The sequence below is a fragment of the Euprymna scolopes genome, chromosome 15 (assembly GCF_053919585.1).
Source record: "Euprymna scolopes isolate OS-2025 chromosome 15, ASM5391958v1, whole genome shotgun sequence".
In the NCBI taxonomy this organism is placed as follows: Eukaryota; Metazoa; Mollusca; class Cephalopoda; order Sepiida; family Sepiolidae; genus Euprymna; species Euprymna scolopes.
The window spans coordinates 117779739-117786856 of record NC_136496.1 but is presented as its reverse complement, the minus strand read 5'-3'; the positions used below and the strand labels follow the sequence as shown (position 1 = coordinate 117786856).

Genomic DNA, 7118 nt, shown 5'->3' with positions numbered 1-7118 from the left:
GCATTGTTTCTGGCGGTACTTGAACGTCAAAGTCAAATGCATCGCCAGGTCGCTTATATTCGCAGTTCAAATGTTTTCTTATGAAACGCTTTTAGATGTGAGAAGAAAATCTGCCAACAGAGGGCGGAGGTCGATAAATTTATCGACTCTTTATCTCAGCCAAATCGAGAATTTGTCCTTGTAACTCGGGAATCTCCGTTAAATTCGTGGTGTGCTATTCTTTTCAAGTACACGCTGATCGTTGGATGAAATTGGTTGCTAAGTTATCTAAAGTAGAGTATTTTTATGACGTCAGATGCGTTGCTGTTGGCATACAATGTTTCGATTTTAATTCTCGTGTAGAAAGATATGACTTGAAAACGTAAGTATAAACTGCGTTTTAATAAGACTTTCTTTTAAGAGTGCCTCGCCATTCTTTCTCTGATACGTCTTTACTTTTCATCCAGAAAGTAATACAAGGAGACGTTCGCGGAGTTTTTCCTTAAGGTTTTATTTGGAGCGAATGGACTTTAGAAAGAGAGACTAATGTTATCTTAATTATTTACTTAACTTTCTTGAAATGATTGGCACAAAGCGACAGACATCGAAGTAGCATTCGACTTAGATTACAATTTCTTACATTATTTGATGGATCTCGTTCGTATTGCTTTCTGGGAGATACTCATATGAAAACCTTTCTTTCTCCTGTCTTGAAAACGTAATGTCATTCTTTGCCGTCTTGTTTTGTCCATGGCGTTTCCCTTTCTACGACACCTGTCTCTGAGAATTATTCTGTTTGAAGATTAAGATTATCATAACCTGCACTAAATGCGACCCTTATCAAAATTCAAACTAGCTAACTTAATCGTTCCTAACGAAGGGTCTCTAACATCAAATATTAAATACCGGGCATCGACAGCTCGTTTTACTCTAAATCTTGACTTTATTTCATGTTCGGATTTTGTGAAAAATATGATTAATAAAACTTGTTTTTACTTATTTGTAAACAAAAGAGATGTTGGTGATGAAGTGGTTAACGAAATGAATTGACAACCTGGGTGTTCCAAGTTCGAATCCAGTTCGGTCCACAAAAAATCACTTTCACTTAGGATGTTGTCAACTTTCACGTGGTTCCTCCTGTAAATACCCATTGTCTTTCTAGAAAGAATTCTGACTAGAAAAATATCGGGGAAACCAATGCCAACAATAAATTAATTGGATTCATACGATATGATGCTATCATTTGCAAAAAAATTTCGTTGCATAAGTTTTGTTTTGTCTTTGTATTTGTATTGACGACGACGATGATGATGATGATGATGATGACGACGACGACGACGACGACGACGACGACGACGACGACGACAATAATGATTATATGCCTTTGGTTTAGAAAAGTGAACTTATTCTATTTCACCAAAAACTCAGGTATAGACAAACTAACACACGCATAATAATTAACTCAGACAGTTCTTTGAATGAAACAAAACATAATAATTAGATTCAATACATAATTTTCTTAAAGACTTGATCAGAAAATTTCATATATTTGATTTAATCAGGCAAACATCAAAGATCTACAATAAATACTGTTTGAGTTTTGTTTTTTTTAGAATATTTTCACAAAATTTTCAACGTAACAATTTAAAACATTTTAGCAAAACTTTTTAAACAATATTTTAAATGCACGCACATTTTAATTATAAAGATTTGCTGTTGGCATAATTAAAACAATTATGTAATTTACACTGCGATTTTTAAAGTAAATTATGTGTTTGATTTAATTTGCCGAATGTTATAATTGTATTTTACTTCAATAATATCTTTAGTGAAGCTTTTTTGTAGATAACTGTAAAACGAATAACAATATTAATAATATCTTCCTTTGCATCAAATGTTGATAAATGGATGACGTAGAGAAGCGTTTAGCTCATATCTTCAAAATTTCTGCATTCGCTTATTATGTTTATTGTTTCGTCTCTTTGTCAACAAATTTTCTTGTACATTGTCGATCTTTGCTTTGGTTCTGATTGCGTTATTTTCTGTTATATTCTGTTGTTAAGGGTTTTAGTTTTTCTGGTTAAGTTTCCTTTTCGTAGCAACGTCCAAGGGTTTTCGTTCGTGTCATCTTTCATCCTTATGAATCGCTTGTGTTTCTCTTCCCATTTTTCTTTTCTCGTCTGTCTATTTTCTGTCTTGTTCATTTTTTTTCCAGTATCTCTTGCTGAAGTAGTTATCCTTTCGGTGTTCTCTATTATGTATCTTTTAATTCTTTTCCGTGTCATTCACAGTATTCTATATAAACTAGTTCTTTTCCCCGTCTTTCCTTTTTGTGTAGAGTCTGCTATCTTCATTATTTTTTAATGCATTGTTCTTAGTCATCAGTTTCCTGGTCTTCTGATCGAGATATCTCAGTTCTTTTTGGTCCAACCTATAAATAGTCCGAGTATCTTATTAGTGATATCACTCATGTGTTTATAACTTTTATTAGGTTTCTACTGTATAGTTTAGTTTAGTTTTTTTTTTTTTTTTTTACATGGTAATCACCACTTATCAAGGTCCGGAAGCCACTCGGAGATAAGGGTTATTGCGTGTACAGTAATCAATGGGATAATATCATAGTAATCGTTAGTAATGGAGATTTGATAAAGTGTCTTACTTTCTTAGAGTTTCTAAGAGTTTTCTTGTTTTTCTGAGGTATTTCTTTCCAATTTTCTCTTTTATCCCTGTTGCTTTGATAGTGTCTACTTCTAGATTTCCTAAATATTTGTAGCTGTCATGTTTACCTAATGCCCTCATTTCCGCTTGTTTGGGTAGTTCCACGCCTTCTGTTGTCTCCAATTTTCCTTTTCTTATAACTAGCAGTGCACACTTTTCCATACTGAATTCCATTAGGAAATCTTGGCTGAACATTCTGGTTGAGTTTATTAATGTCTCTAGTTTCTTTTTCGTTCTTGCATAAAGTTTTAGGTCGTCCATGTATGGTGGGTCATTCTTTCATTAGTATTAGTGAACATATACTCGGCTTGGCACTTTCTTAGTATATTGTTGAGGGGCATCATGGCTATGATGAATTGTAGTGGTGGTAGGAAATCCACTACTCATCATAGTCATTATGCCCCTTAAAAATATATTTAAAAGATTATTATTATTATTATTATTATTATTATTGTTGTTGTTGTTGTTGTTGTTGTATTTGACTTTTTTGATATCATTGTTGTTGTTGTTGTTGTTGTTGTTGTTGTTGTTATTATTATTATTATTATTATTATTATTATTATTAATATATTTTGCGTTTTGGGTGTATATACTATTGAACAACTACCCCTACTTCTTTGTGAATTAAATAAGAAATTTAAATTATATATATATATATATATATATATATATATATATATATATATATATATATATATATATATATACATTTTATGAAGGAGTAGAGGATTCCTACTGATTATTTCCATAGCAACGAATCCGTGCAGCAAGCAGTATCTTCAAAGGAACGTAAAAAAAGCAATTAGTCTGGGAGAATAATTGGCCACCAATGCAGAAATGACTGCGAATAAACTTTACTTACTTCATGACGTAATTTCCGTTCCGTTTCTTGGCTCTTTCGGTAACGGGTTTACGTGCACCCGCCGCCCAGGTACCACATAGCTGACGTGGCCGGTTAGAATATCCAGCTTTAGCTGTAAAGATATCGCGGAAAAAAGAAACAAACAAACAAACAAACAAACAAACAAATAAAGCCACGAACAGATTTGCTAATTGTGTAAGTGTCAAATTGCTTTTAAAAAAAAGCAAATTATATGAATTTAGGGTTCTTGTGTAGATTAGTAATGTTTTAAACCAACACATTTCAGGGTAAAACATTATTAAGTACTTACATATTATGTCAAAATTAGTATAAATTTCAGAAAATACAAATAATAATCCATTATAGAAATAATGCCAAGAAAAATAGAATTCATCGAGTTTTATCCTATAGTTTAATGTGTAAGAGTTGTGCGGTCAGTATGAAAAACTAATTTATCTCCCTTCAATATTTAAGGGCCCGAACTTCTTAAACACGTAACTAGGAGTTAATCTAAATTTGTGATTAGTGTCAGAACGTAATTTCTGTTTTTATTTTATTTATTTATTTATTTATTTTTAGTTTTAGTCTTTTTTGTTTGTTTGTTTTTTACTAAAATACAACTAGCATATCTACTGGATCATTTTTCGTATTTTAAAAAACTTTTTAATAATTTTGACATAACACTTAAGTATGTAATAATGTTTACATCTGAAATGCGTTGGTTTCAAGCATAACTAATCTACACAATACACCGAATTTAGAACCGACAAAAATCTCCCCTCTCCCCCACGTTTCTTTCAGAGGAACGTTTGCACCTCGTAAAACTATGGAAAAAAAACACATCTAATTTAACATCAGCATATCATATGAATCATATAATTTCATTGTTGGCATGGGTTTCCTCGGTGGTTTTATAGTCAGAATGTTTTAGATACTGGGTACTTACGGAAGGAATCACGTAAAAGTTGCCAAGATTCTAAGTAGAAATCATTTTGTGGAATGAATGGATTCGAACATTGAACACTCAGGTCATCAGTCTATGTCGTTAACCACTTAGACACCCATCTCTTCTGATCTCGTTTAACAAGGTGACATAAACTTTTTAAAATGTAAGTTTTCAGAGGTTTCCTCCCCTATATCTATAGATTCTTCATAAGCTGGTCGGTCACTCAAGTTTCAGTTTCAACTAGTATTTCTGTCTGTCTATTACCCCAGTTTCAAATAATACGTTCATTTATCTATCATGTAAATGGGAAATATCAGTTTCACCGTTAACCGCGCAGATTCAATTATAGCATCTTATTTTATATGCATCAATGCATGGTCCAATAATTTTACTCTGTTTATTCTGCTGATAAATTATATACCCCCTTGCATTATGTTACTAGATTAGCTCCCTTGTCTTCTAAAATTGTTCCATTTGCAAATACGTATATTTAAATCTGAGTGAAATGTAAACCGTATATATAACACATTACAAGAGAGTTCTTCAAAAATTCTAGTTTCCTTACTATATTAGTAAACCGCGAATGACAGTAAAAAGGGAAATAATATGCAAAAACCTTCAGTCTTATCAACTCAATAAAAAGGTGATGGTCCCGGCCTCAGCTAATAGACAAGATAGTCGTGAAGGGTCATGGAGGATGGAGCACTAACTAGACCTCAACTGGAAGAGTTCAAGAAATACTGAACTTTTTAGCAGGTTTATATATATATATATATATATATATATATATATATATATATATATATATATATATATATAGTCATCCACATACAGTACTGTTTCGCTGTTTTACAGCTCATCAGTGCGACTAGACAGGGAACTACCTCAAGCCAGGATTGAAACCCGACCGCCTGTACAGTCAAGGCTCCTAACCATTACGTTAATCCAAGGCTGCTGTGCGAGTCGGGAATTAACGATGTTTTCACATCGTCCGAAATACCTAAGCTCGATTTGTTAACACAAAGAGCATCGCTTTATGCGCTAATGGTAATTCGTGTATCACTTCTTAACATGGTCAACTCAAGATGAGAAGCATTATATATATATATATATATATATATATATATATATATATATATATATATATATATATATATATTTGTAGTCATCGACATACAGTCCTGTTTCGTTGTATCACAACTCATCAGTGCCGCTAGACTAGCATCTCTCCCAATCCAAGGATTGAACCTAGAACTGCCGTATTGACAGTCGGCTGTCAATACGGCAGTTCTCCCACTCGACCACAGAAGGGACGCCTGCAAATAACTCGTCGGAATGTCTATTTAAATAGACATCCGCCACCACTCTTACAGTGCTCAACCCGCCTGTTTGTAAACAAACAAACAACGAGCTTCACATTTTTCAGCCAATTAAGTTGCGGGTGAGATTATTTACGACAGTTCTCTACCCAAAGAGGGGGGCTTAAAATATATTTGTAGTCATCGACATAAAGTCCTGTTTCGTTGTATCACAACTCATCATCTCTCCCAAGCCAAGGATTGAACCTATCATCGTCGTGTTGACAGTCGGCAGTTCTCCCATTCGAGCAAAATGTTTTTAATGTCCATATTCCGGTCAATACTGATTGAATCAATTAATTAAACTCCATCATTATAGGTATTAATAATCGAACATGCATATAATATTTTTGCAATAATCAAGACAAGAAAATGTAAAATAGAAATGGCATGCAGTGTATTTACTTGTGTGTTACGGTTTATCCCTTAAAAAAGAGATTATATATATATATATATATATATATATATATATATATATATATATATATATATATATATATGCGTATATATTGTGTATATATATAATGATTACATCACTCTGACTGGCGTTAATAGCATTTAAAAAGAATAGATGTTTAATTTCAACTGTATCTCTCGCGGTTGTCGGTAACCTAATGGTTCGGGTCCTTGCTGATGAAGTCAGACATGACTTCTGTTGTCAGGGTTCGAATTTCCCGATTGGCGCTAATCGTAACACTCTGCACTGATGATTCACGAAAGGATGAAACTCTAGTGTCTGTAGGTATTTAACTATTATGGTAAATAATTATATGCATATATTGTTACGACGTGCCCCAGCCCTACTGGGGACGGTAGAGATGGTTGACGTAACGAAATATATTAAAAAAAAAAAAAGTTTTCTATGTTCCTTGCATAATTCTTCAAAAGTAGGGGAATCTAGGAATTCTTGTATTCCCGACATGTTGAGCTAACCGGCTCTCGCTACATCAAATGTGTTCGACTGTCAGGGTGTCTTTAGAGAGGGTATAATATTCTCGGCACGAGTCCCCAATTTGTTACGACGTATCCCAGCCCTACTGGGGACGGTAGAGATGGGTGATGTAACGAAATATATAGAGAAAAATAAAGTTTCCTAGGTTCCTTGATAATGCGTTGTTATAGGAATGGGATAACTGTCTCGAAGAAAACAATGAAATGAAATATATTGGACAACGAAATCACATGAGAAATAACGAGGACAAGTATCGTCGAAAAATTAACAAATTTTTATTTATATAAAAAATAAATAAAATTC

The 7118-nt window shown here is 33.3% G+C and overlaps 1 long non-coding RNA gene across 1 annotated transcript in view; it reads left to right on the top strand.

Annotated features, from left to right (window-relative positions):
• Positions 1-257: 257 nt before the first annotated feature.
• Positions 258-7118, top strand: part of LOC145294094 (uncharacterized) — a 32833-nt gene continuing 25972 nt past the window's right edge. Inside the window, exon 1 of the long non-coding RNA XR_013869820.1 lies at positions 258-361. This is a non-coding gene — a long non-coding RNA (uncharacterized LOC145294094). The remainder of the gene's footprint in view (positions 362-7118) is intronic.